The sequence below is a fragment of the Amaranthus tricolor genome, chromosome 17 (genome assembly GCF_026212465.1).
Source record: "Amaranthus tricolor cultivar Red isolate AtriRed21 chromosome 17, ASM2621246v1, whole genome shotgun sequence".
In the NCBI taxonomy this organism is placed as follows: domain Eukaryota; kingdom Viridiplantae; phylum Streptophyta; class Magnoliopsida; order Caryophyllales; family Amaranthaceae; genus Amaranthus; species Amaranthus tricolor.
In genome coordinates, this window is record NC_080063.1 from 16,071,372 (window position 1) to 16,084,523 (window position 13,152).

General features: G+C 39.3%; 1 pseudogene; it reads left to right on the forward strand.

Annotated features, from left to right (window-relative positions):
* The first annotated feature begins 4,460 nt into the window (after positions 1-4,460).
* Positions 4,461-8,795, forward strand: LOC130804049 (DNA-directed RNA polymerase D subunit 2b-like; annotated as a pseudogene).
* The last annotated feature ends 4,357 nt before the right edge of the window (positions 8,796-13,152 follow it).

Sequence of the window (13,152 nt, forward strand, 5' to 3'; positions counted from 1 at the left end):
GATGCTAGTCAGAACCTAGGGGCTGGTGCTAAGGGTAGCTCTCTGAAGACGTCCAACTCGCTTCGCAAACTCAGGGACTAGTCGTAACCATCCTACATACTGGGATAGCAGCTCTACGGCGACTACATTGCCGCGCGGAACGCGCAGAGGATAGTTTGTGGCTTTCACGCTTGACTTGGAGGAGAACGCATCTGCGAGTGGATGAGTGGTGTCTGCATTCTGTTTCATTATCACTTTCACTTTAGTAGTTTAGCTAGTGGTGCTCTTGGCTGCTAGCAACTTATCACGGGCCTGGACCCACGACGAGTTGCTGAGCTGCTCGGACACCGCCATAGTTGGCGCTTCCTGGTTGGTGAAACACCAGACGTCACGCTATGGTACTAATAATGATAACGACAAAACCTGCCGACGAGCCGGGCCCGCTTGCGCAGAGCGCATGGAACATCTTCAAAGACCTGCCAACTTTCGACATTCGCAATGGTGATATGTCAGACGTTAGGACGGTCTTTATCAAAGCCACAGTCCCTCAGATGTACCACTGGGTTCCCGTTGAGGGTGTGCAAGCCGAGGACACTCTGAAAACGTTAGACGGTTATATCGTGTCCCACATGCACCAGGTGAGTGCACATGGGCCCCCCCACTGGAGCGCGGAAAAGAAGCGGAAGATCACGATCATAATGGGAACTCCGAGCAGTAATGACCGCATTTTACCGCATCTTAGACGAAGACCTCATCCCTGGAGAGAAGGCTGCCGCCTGTCTCAATGCAAGGATATCTAGGACTGGCAAGGTGACATACACTCCCAGGCAGGAGCTAAGGACGAACCCGTTGTTCACTACTCCCCTGGTGCTCAATGAGACAGAGCAAGCGGTGATCGCGAACCTGGTCAAATGCGGTTTAGGCGTGCTCCCGATGCAGGCTACTCCCTGGTGATGTGTTCGCACCACTACCTCTCCGACCTTGCGACACAGTCGAGGAAGTGCTTTTAGGTGGTGGAGAAGGCGTTCTGGGCGGGGAATGGGGTCGCAGAGTGGTTCGCAACTGACCTGCAAGAGTTCCAAAGTGCCGCCTGGCACAAAAGTGGGCACCCGGTGCAAATGTCAATTAAATACAAGGTGGCCATGGATGAGCTCGTGCCTAAGAAGCTGAGGGACGCCGGCGCGGGGGCATGTGCGTGGATTAAACCTGAGTTATTGATGCCAATCTATAGCAGTTGGCCGGTCGATGACGAACGTGGGGACCCTGGATGTCTTCACAATATCTGGAATCCTTACCCCCGGGACGGGCGACGCCTCCTTAGCGAGATTGAACGCATCCTCCAGGAGGCCAAACCTCAGGGTGACCCCGCATATCTCTGCCAGAGGGGAAACAGTCCTGAGAACAGTCAGATAGTTGTTTGCGGCCCTGAGTTCGGACTCCAAAGCCGGGAGACGAGACGCACATGCCCCGCGCCGGCGTCCCTCAGCTTCTTGGGCACAAGCTCATCCATGGCCACCTTGTATTTAATTGACATTTGAGCCGGGTGCCCACTTTTGTGCCAGGCAGCACTTTGGAACTCTTGCAGGTCAGTTGCGAACCACTCTGCGACCCCGCTCCCCGCCCAGAATGCCTTCTCCACCACCTGAAAGCACTTCCTTGACTGTGTCGCAGGGTCGAGAGGTAGTGGTGCGAACACATCACCAGGGAGTAGCCCTGCATCGGGAGCACGCCTAAACCGCATTCGACCAGGTTCACGATCACCGCTTGCTCTGTCTCATTGAGCACCAGGGGAGTAGTGAACAACGGGTTCGTCCTTAACTCCTGCCTGGGAGTGTATGTCACCTCGCCAATCCTAGATATCCTGGCGGTGAGATAGGGGGCAGCCTTCTTTCCAGGGATGAGGTCTGCGTCTAAAATGCAGTCATTACTGCTCGGAGCGTTCCCAGTATGATCGTCTAACGTTTTCAGAGCGTCCTCGGCTTGCACACCCTCAACTGAAACCCAATGGTACATCTGAGGGACTGTGGCTTTGATAAAGACCGTCCTAACGTCTGACACATCACCATTGTGAATGTCGAAGGTTGGCAGGTCTTTAAAGATGTTCCATGCGCTCTGCGCAAGCGGGCCCGGCTCGTCGGCAGGTTTTGTCGTTATCGTTATTAGTACCATAGTGTGACGTCCGGTGTTTCGCCAACCAGGAAGCGCCAACTATGGCGGTGTCCGAGCAACTCAGCAACTCGTCGTGGGTCCAGGCCCGTGATAAGTTGCTAGCGGCCAAGAGCACCACTAGCTAAACTACTAAAGTGAAAGCGATAAAGAAACAGAATGCAGACACCACTCATCCACTCGCAGATGCGTTCTCCTCCAAGTCAAGCGTGAAAGCCACAAACTCTCCTCTGCGCGGCAATGTAGTCGTCGTAGAGCTGCTGTCCCAGTTTGTAGGATGGGTACGACTGGTCCTTGAGTTTGCGAAGCGAGTTGGACGTCTTCATAGAGCTACCCTTAGCACCAGCCCCCAGGTTCTGACTAGCATCAACCATGGCCATGTAGAAGCCAAAGCACCAGTCATTGATGTGCGACTGCGGAAGCAAAGATCGAAAGCAATAAAGATTCAAACAAACAAAAAGAAAATCACACCGAGAAATTAACGTGGTTCACTATCAACGTGATAGCTACATCCACCGGCGCCGAGAATAAACTTTTCACTATGAACCGGGAGATTACAAGATGAACACGAGAAACCACAACAATGGCTCTCCAAGCTTTTTCTCACTTTGTGTTTTGCATTGCATCATATGTTCTAATTCAAATTACATGCGGCTTTTATATAGTATACCTCATAATAAAGAGAAATTAGGGTTAAGAAAATACAAAAGAAACCGTCAAAAACTAAGAGTAACTGGCCAAAAACGTGCCAAAACTAACTTCCCGCGAAAATCGTAGTGCTCTGCGCCCCGCGTAAAACTTCGCGGCCCGTGCACAACTTTCTGCCTGGCGACCTGTGTTATCTATTTCCCAAATCTTCATCCCATATAATGACTTGTTCGAGTCACTATATTTCAACAATCTCCTCCTTGACGAGAACACGTAGTCAACCACTACCTCATCAAACCATAGTGAAGCAAAACCATTCTCAAGCCAAACCCGATGCAAAACTCAAGCATAAGCCATACATCCCGACTAGTCTCCAACCAAGACCCATCCCGATAAGTCTTCAACTAAGACCCATCACATACTCGTTTCCAAATATAACAACTCATAATGCTCAACTAGCATCACAAGTTCACTCATAATGCGCCATATGCATCACGAGTCCACGAGGCAAGCTCCACCTTGAGGTTGTGCACACCTCCACATGTGAGCTCCCTTACACCACCCCTAAGGGCTATGCTAATGAATCCAGCATAGTAAAGAATCTACTAGGACTGTCAGACCATCCTACCTTCTTTACCTCTATCTTCATGTACATGCATTCCGAATGAAATCTGACCACACCATGCTTTTCCCGAACATCAAGTACTTGATCACTAAACAAACAATCATAGTACACAAAAGCTAACCAAGGTTGATCACGAAGAACCATCACCGAGATCATAACACAATCAAACTCAGCAAACACAACCCAAGGTTCAATCGATGTAACAAAGCACTTAGCATCATTCCCGTACATAAGAAACACAACAGCTAATCCAAGCAAACCGTAGAGAGAACAAATCTCTACCTGCGAGTGCCCCCACTTAGGTTGGGTCACAAACCTGCAAATGACACTTCTGACATGCGCAAAACAAGTACACATCACAGCATACTTCAAACACCGAACCATAACTCTAGACATGTAGACCGACTTAGCCTCAAAATGAGGTGATGTAATTGAGCTAAGTAACACTACCAGTCTATACAACAGTTCCCACACTCTGCTCATAGGTAAAGTCATAGCAAGCCACTGCGCCCACTCACTATACTCTACTACGTGCTCATAAGTTGGAGGTCCAAGTGACTCCCTAAAAATGGCTACCAACCTTGCCAATCCCACAAGGTTCAATGCATAAGCTACCACACTTATAGCAACCAAAAAAACACTCCCTACAGCCAACCTATTAGACTTCTCGATAACACATATAGGCTTTTCTTGAAAACCTTTAGATCGGCGGAATGTTCCCTGTAATGACTCCTTTAAACTATCCACAGAGATAAAGATAGCACCAGAAATCACAGTTAGAGAGATACCTGGGATAGCATCAACACCATCAATATGGGTTAGAACAGAAATGGATGAGGAGTTAACCTCATACTCCGCCTCAAACTCGGTAACACTATCACCATAACCAGCTGCTGCAAAATACACAACAACACACCAAAACCCTAACAAGACTCCAAATATGAGATAATACGATACCCTACTGAGCCAAACCACATACATACTGGTCACCTCTAATCCCATGTGTAAACTTCGATCGAACAAACTAATCCAGTATCTACTCAACAACCAAGTACCAGAGAGCATGTATAAGACTCTCCTTAACAAGGTCTAATTTGTTGCTCCTGTAACACCGTTCTGCAATGGTGTTATCCCATAGGTATGATGCCGCACAATACCTAAAACACAGGACATAACAAATCCACAAAACGAACTATCCAAATGTAGCCAACTAACCATCTTACCATACAAGTGATCATGAGCTTCAATGCTAAGCTCACACCCGTGTTTAAACCCAAACACCCAATGCTTGTCTTCCTCAAGGTAGGCATCCTTGACACATGTAAGACGATTTCTAATGGACATAAACTAAGACTAAACCTTAACTCACTTCAATCACCAATAATAACCAACAATGAGCATCAAAAGACAAACAATAATGAACAATAGTCAATAACAACACACAAGGATTTTTACGTGGAAAACCCCTTCGGTGTGAAGGATAAAAACCACGGAACTAGTCAAGGGAGTCCACCCAAGTCACTCTTATTATGATAAAATCAGAGTACAAGCGCCAATAGAATCCAACAAAGTGCACTATCCACCATCAACCATCAACAACAAGAGAAATACGATAAAAGAAGAAAAATGAGGAGAATTTCACCAAAAAAGGACAGCTACTGTTCTGGTAAGTTTTCCGGCACACCAGACCACCAAAACCGATCATCACCGTTCAGATTGAAGCCTTATGTGTCCCCTACAACATACTCAAAAATGAGCCAAATCGGACACGTTTGCCCCTCCATCGGATGTGTTGATCGAAACTGTGCAGATTGATTTTTAAATGAACAACCCACTTTCTCTCTCTCTTTTTCTACTGTTTTTGTATGCTGATTTTTAGCAACTGCTGCCCCCTTTTGTTGCTGTACAAAGACTTAAAAAAATGACAACTTAAAGCTTCCAAGGAAAGCTAACCTAAAGTTATAATAAGTAGGTCCAGACCCAAAAATATTATAACTCCCAATTGTTGGGTTGTTGATCATTTTACTTGTCATTGACGGGTCTAATTTCTATAGGTATATCTTTCTACTTCTCTTTCACATTTTTTTTTTCTCTCAATTCCTACTTAGTAAGTTTCCTTTTTTGGTTATTGATGATGAGTTTATTGAAATGGGTGTGTTTCTTTCTCATTTGTTGATGAAGCTTCTGAAATGGGTGTAATTTTGTCGAACGGGAATGATTTGTTTTATATGATGGATAATTTGTCAAGAGTGCATGATATTGTTGTCTTGCATGTCTTCTTTTGTTGAATATTTCCACGAGATCATGACTATCAGTATATATACTTGGATCATGTGAGAATCCTTATTGGTATGGCTGTGTTTTGTTTGGATGCCATTGTATTCTTAAGTCTATTTGTTTTTGTGTCTGTTCTATGGAGTTCTTATGTATGACGAAGCCCGTTTATTATGTTGGGGATTCTCATTTGCCCTGCCTTTCATTAGTTCAGAAGCATGCATTTTCATTCTTCTCTGTCGTTTTTATTGGGCGTAAGTTGTGGTATCATTCCCTTTGCCAATCATTATCATGCTCGGAGGGTTTTATACCAATCGGAAAAGCATTCTGGACAAGCTGTTGGGTATTCCAGCACAAACCCAAATATGCGAGTAGATACCTTGTCCCACCAGATGTACTACCCGCAAAAGCCTCTTTTCCGATCAGTTCTTTCTGATTGTCTTGGAAAGCCGTTAGGCCAGAATCAGATAATTCCTAGAGAGGAATTTTTTAACGGCCAAAATGGTATCGTAGCTGTGAACGTCCATCTAGAATTCAATCAAGAAGATTCAACAGTAATGAATCGGGCTTCCCTGGAACGAGGCATGTTTAGGACTGAGCACACGAGGAGCTACAAGGCTGAAGTTGACAACAATGAATCTTCTGATAAGAGGCGCAAGTTTGAGGACATTGTGAGTTTTGGGAAAATCCAGAGCAAATTTGGACGCGTTGACAATCTTGATGATGATGGTTTTCCATTCATTGGAATGAACCTGCATAGAGGAGATTGTTATGAATGGTATGTGTGACTTGAGTGCACAAGTTAATGTGTGTAATCATGTGTGTGACTCTTGGTTTGTGGAATGTAAATAGATGTAATTATGTGGTGAGTATTCATGATGAATTATGGGTGTTAATGAAGATTAATGAAGAAGAAGAAGGGACTTGATTTATGGTAGCTCGATCGAATTCTGACAGAAGGATCAGAAAGGTCGCTCGACCTACCCGCTCGACCGAGCGAGTCATTTTGGTAGGTCGAGCGGTTAGACAGAATGCTGCTGATTCTCGCTCGACCGAGCCGCTCGACCGAGCGAGCTCCCTGTTTCGGTCGAGCGGATGTTCTGACATGCATGGGATGCTAGTTTTCGACCTTTCAAGTCCTTGGAGTTATTTCATATTATTCATTACTCAATATTAACTATGTATTCAAGTGAGCTATTGATATTCTAGTATCTAGTACTATATATAGGGCTCTCATACTCACACATCAAACACAACCCCTAAGCCAAACACATAGCCTTTTGTTTTTATCTCTTACTCAATTGTAATTCTTCTTTGAGAAGTGTTGTTTATACTCGTTCTTGATATAATATAAACAGAAACTACACACCACGGAGGACGTAGCCATCATTGGGTGAACCTCCTTAAATCCTTGTGTCCTTTTTGATTAGCTTACATTGTCAAACGTTGTTTTGTTCATTGTTGTTTGTATTGTTCTTAGCATCGTATCGGTTTTGGCAAACGTTTTCAGAGATATTATTATTGGCAGGTGTGCGGAATCTGGGGCTGATCATAGTGTCAAACTGAAGCATACCGAAAGAGGAATGGTGCAAAAAGTCGTCTTGTCTGCTTATGATGATGGAAAGAATTTTGCTGTTGTATCACTTAGGCAGGCAATTTGTGCTTTAATAGCTATTATCGACGGAATTTAGAATTGGCTATTTATTTTGTGTATGTTTTGTGTCCATATATACAGGTTCGTTCACCATGTCTTGGTGACAAGTTTTCATTGATGTACGGGCAAAAGGGTGTCCTTGGATATCTGGAGTCACAGGAGAACTTTCCGTTCACTAAACAGGGGATAGTTCCCGATATTGTCATCAATCCTCACGCCCTTCCCTTGAGACAAACTCCCGGCCAACTGCTGGAGGCTGCCTTGGAGAAAGGAATCACTTGTGGTGGCTCGTTGAAATATGCTACCCCTTTCTCTACTCTTTCTGTGGAAGCCATAACAGAACAGCTTCACAGGTTAGTAAGCCATATTTAATGTTAGGGAAATTCTACACGGTAGCATCGAACCTTCATGAAACACAAGTGGTAACTCTTTCATGAAAGTTCATGAAACGTGAAGTAAAGGGAAATAAGCAAGAATTTAACCGATAATGCTACGTCGGTTAGATAGTGCATAAACATAATGCTACCATGTTGAAAAATCTTACAAAAATGCTACCATTCGCGTTTCATGAAAGTTCGATGCTACCATGTAGAATTTCTTTTTAACGTTAACTTATATTGTTGATTAAAACGACCAATGAATGCAAAGAAGATAATATTGTTAGTGACATTATAATTAGGGGTGTGGGCATTCATGATTATTAAGAATGTTGTGCAGGGCTGGGTTCTCAAGATGGGGGAATGAAAGGATGTATAATGGTAGAACCGGAGAGATGATTCGTTCCCTCGTATTCATGGGCCCGACTTTCTACTAGCGTCTGATCCATATTTCCGAGGATAGAGTAAAGTTTCGCAATACAGGTCCCGTCCACCCTTTGACCCGGCAGCCAGTGGCAGACAGAAAACGGTATGGAGGTATCAAGTTCCGGGAGATGGAACATGATTGTCTAATTGCTCATGGTGCTTCAGCCAACCTTCACAAGCGACTCTTTACTCTGAGTGACTCGTCCCAGATGCACGTTTTTAGGAGGTGCAGGAACATTGCAAATGTCATTCAGAGGGCGATTCCCGGAGGCAAGAAAATCCGAGGGCCATACTGCAGGCTCTGTGAAACAGTTGATGAAATTGTGAAGGTAAATGTTCTGTATGGAGCGAAACTGTTGTATCAGGAGCTGTTTAGCATGGGTATCTCTCTTGGATTTGATTCCCAGCTTTGTTAAGATTAATCTTCAGCTGTTTAAACATATCATCCAAGTCTAACCTACTGCACATGTTCATAGTTTTGTTAAAATCTCAAAATCTAGTAATATGGTAGCGTTATCGCTTTTTGTTGATGTAATTTCGGTTCTAATAACTTAAGTCATTTACTCTGTTTCACAAGGATATGGTTTGTCGTCTTTTGTTTCTCAGCAGACCCGGTTTATAACATGGATCATATCGCTTATACAAATACAGCTATACTTGCCTTGTAATACGATTAATGTGGACGATTTTGTGATCGGGAGTTTGGGACTAAGAATGGCAATGGGTAGGATTGGATCGGTCCATGTCAAATTGATCTCATAGAATCGGATCCAGATCTTTGCAGATGTGGAAAAGTGGCTAATGTGATTGGATTTAACGACTACAAAAACATTAAAGTAAAGTATAAAATAATTCCAACATATAATTATATAATTGGCAATTGTCTCTTAAAAGACCATTAACATAATCAATGGAGTTTAATATGAAATAATTTTTTCGAATTTGTGTTAATCAATGGAGTTTAATATGAAATAATTTTTTCGAATTTGTCTTGATAACAATACGCAAACTCACAATGATAATGTCTTTTGAATAGGCACATTAAAGGTATAGCAATGTTGAAGTCTTACGGAATCCTTTAATGATCAAATAATGAACAGAGAAACAATGATCAAAATATGAATGTTTTGCATATTAATCCTTAAAAAACAAGTTTGTCTTAAATAAACTAGAAAACTATGAATTTGAGGAAAGTCATAAAATTAAATTCAAGTCAGAGTCGAGTTGAATTGTCAAATTTTTTATGTAATCCGAATCCGTCTAAAATGATCTAAAATCATATATTATTTTTATTTAAAAAATCCAACTCGAATTAAATTGTCATCTCTAACTCCAACTAACATCGTCTACCAAATACACATGTTGCCTTTGGACTCGATAAGTAGCCCCCCACAAGTCAAACATGAGTCAAACTCAGGTCTATTGTCTAGTAGGTAAATGTAGAATTTTTGAAATACTTAAGCAAAAAAAAAAAATTAAACTAAATTCTAAACTTATTCCAAAAGTACGCGTGAAAATCTCAAACCTGAAGTTTGGGTTTGTTCGCAGTTACTAACTGCAAACAAGTCAAAAAAGACAAAAATAGCTGTTCCCACTTAGTAACTGGGAACAACTATTTTGTCCTGTTGCTGTTCGCAGTTACTAACTGCAAACAGGTCAAAACAGGTCAAATAGCTGTTCGCAGTTAGTAAGTGCGAACAACTATTTTGTCTTTTTTAACCTGCTCGCAGTTAGTAACTGCAAACAGTCCCAAACTTCAGGTTTGAAAATTTCACGCTTACTTTTGGAATAAGTTTGATTCATATTTTAATTTGTTAATTTTTTTTATTTTTTCTCTTATATTTTTCAAATTTTTCGTAAATGTAAATCTACGAACACTGTTTATATGATGAATGGACTAATCCACTTTACATAAAGTTCAAGCCCAACTTCGTGTAGTGGGGCCCAAATTGGGCTAATAGCCCGACAATTGGGTATTAATATTATTGCTGCAAGTATTCCATGACAACTTCTCCCAATAAAACCGATACATATAATTAATTGATTTCTTTAACTAATTATTTCAATATTGTAATTTATAAGTGATTACTTTAAAGTTTTAGGTAATTATTTTAAGATTATAAAAAGCTTGAGATCACTTCAAAATTGTAAGCAATTAATTAAATATTATAATTCGCCATTTAAAATTGTTCACTTTAAGACTATAAGTGTAAATCAGATTAATCCAATAAAAACGGTTTTATCGTAAAATCGTCATATTTTAATTTTTTTTTTATAATATTAAGTATTAACCATATCCAATGCCCATATGCTTTTTTAATATTTGTAACATCAAATCATTAAATAGAAATATTCTCTCATACCAAACAAAAGAGTAATCAACATCAAGTAACAGAAAATTTATACATTTATAAACCTTTTATATAGTTTTTACCCATTATTTTCATTGTATGATAATATAATATCACATAAAATGGCAAAAATGAAACAAAATAATAAATTATATTATTAAAATTCATATAAAGTCCATTGTCTTTTTCTCCATTCATGTCTTTGCCCTCAAATCCCCTAGCTTAGCTCATATCTTGTCATTTCATCAACAATTTGAGGATTGAGGATTGAAAGTTTTCTTTGTGGGGTTAAGTTTATATCCTTTCACATGAATAGTCATAAGATAGACCATATTATTCCAAGTATTAAGGATTGAGTTTGACATATGCATTTAAGATTTATGTTTCTTCCCACCCTAAAATTATATACTTGTAAGATGAATGGAGGATGTGGGCTTATGATACTTATTCAACAATGACCCACTTGTTGATAAGGCCAAGCCTTGAAAAGCACACGTTAATATATACCTAATACTGTTGTCTAAATATTTATTAACATTATTATATGATTCGATTTAAGTTGGTATAACACGGTACCTAACAAGCAAATTGAAATCTTTCCTCACCTCTTCTTTCGAATTTGAATCGTCTTTTGTAGAAAAGACAAGGATATATCTCTCGATTCTTTTTTATTGCTTATATTTATTTTATCTATTTTTTCTATTATTTTTAGGAGATTGGACGTATCCTTAAGTTAATCCAACGAACATAAGACAAACATTTCTATTAATTCTCGTTCATCTTTTCTTATATATAATCCATGGCTGTCCATTGTCTATTTCTTGATAACAACTAATTAATGCATCCACTAATAAGCCCAATCTTTTCTAGTTTTATACATCTCAAACTTCATTTCTTTTTGAAATAATACTCAATCTATTTAAATAAATGTTTAGAGTATAGAATTCAACCAAAAGCTTAAGTTAAGTTGATGGTTGAGACATGGGATATGTTATATGCTCTAATACGCCTCCTCACAAAAGAACCTTTTAGACTAGAAGTGTATATACAGCATAGACCCTCCTCATACCTGACGCTAAATATTCCACTTTAAATGAGGAGTGACTGAGATTTGAACCCATGACCTCTTATGACGTTACTTTAATACCATGTCAAAAACCAATTCAACCAACAACTTAAGCTGATGAATGAGACCAAAATATATTATATACTATACTACAATATACATATAAGAAAAATTATTGCTACTCCAAAGTAAATTAAAGAAGAAAAACAACCCAAGTAATATAAGAAGTAAATTGGGAATAATAAAAAGGTGTTTGGTAATGGGCATTATAAGCTTATAAGCATCAATGATGTATGAGGTGTACAGTGAAGTGGGACCCATTAGTATTGTATGTGGGTGAGCAGGAAGCTGTAATTGATCAAACTGTTGTGATTCAGGTCTGAAGGAGCATCAGCTTGTAAATATATACATGTTAACTTTGGAAAGTGGTATTGTGGTCCTTCAAATAAAGGTTAGGAAGTGGTAATGTGGTCCTAAAACTTGGATAGCAACCTTAGAGAAGGTCTTAAGGCTGGTAAAGGAACATCAACTGCCCATTTTGGTTTGGGATATTAATGCCCACCAATCAACCATTGGAACATATTTATAGCTACTTTCATTAAACACCAAATTATCTCTTCTCAACTCCACTCATCCACTATAAATTATTCTAATTTTATATTATTTTTTAATAAAATAATATTTGCCTTTAGTTTGCTATCAGCATACTAATAGGGTATGTTGATGGCAAACTAAGGGTGGTAAAAGTTGAATTATTATAAAATAAAAGGTTATGTTGATAGCAAACTAAGGGTAAAGATTGAATTATTAAAAAATAACTAAAAGATAGAAATTATTCAGTATCCACAGCTAATAGGTAAAATATTTAAATTATTAATATTAGTTTTTCCTTTATTATACTAAAATTTTTTAATTTAATTCTCTACAAACAAGAGGATAAGGTTTAACAATTTTTGTAAATGGTAAGTGTTGAACCCTAGTGACATAAGTAAAAAAAAAAAAGAGTTTTCAACAATTAACTCGATTTAAATTTAAATATTTCGAGTTTAAGTAACGTATTGAGAATTTAAGACAATTTAAATATTTTGTACACTTATGTTACATATATATATTAATAGAAAATTAGAAATAAAACTATCGAAGTTTTTATTGGAAATGATTTTCTTGCCTTCATTAATGATTTTGGGAGAATAAATACAAAATGGAATAATCAAGTTTTAGAAACTAAATAATTATAAGATATTTACTAATAATAAAATAATTTTGCAAGATATGTAAAATATACGAGATACACAAAAGATTACTTCTAATAGTTTTTACATTGAATCACAACCACTAAAGTGAGTAGCGCAGCCACATGGTGTTGGGGGAGGCCGAGCCCGGCTCCAGTTCAAGCATTCGTCCTATTGTGTTTTTAATTAGTCTGAGTCCTCCTATGAATTTATAAATACTTCATATAACATAATGGTTGATGAAATTTCAAATACTACTAAATTCAATGGTCTAAAATTAAAATTTGAGTTATGTGTTTTTTAAACTAATAATTTAGCATAGAAACAATTTTAACTTGTTTTAATATAGTTATT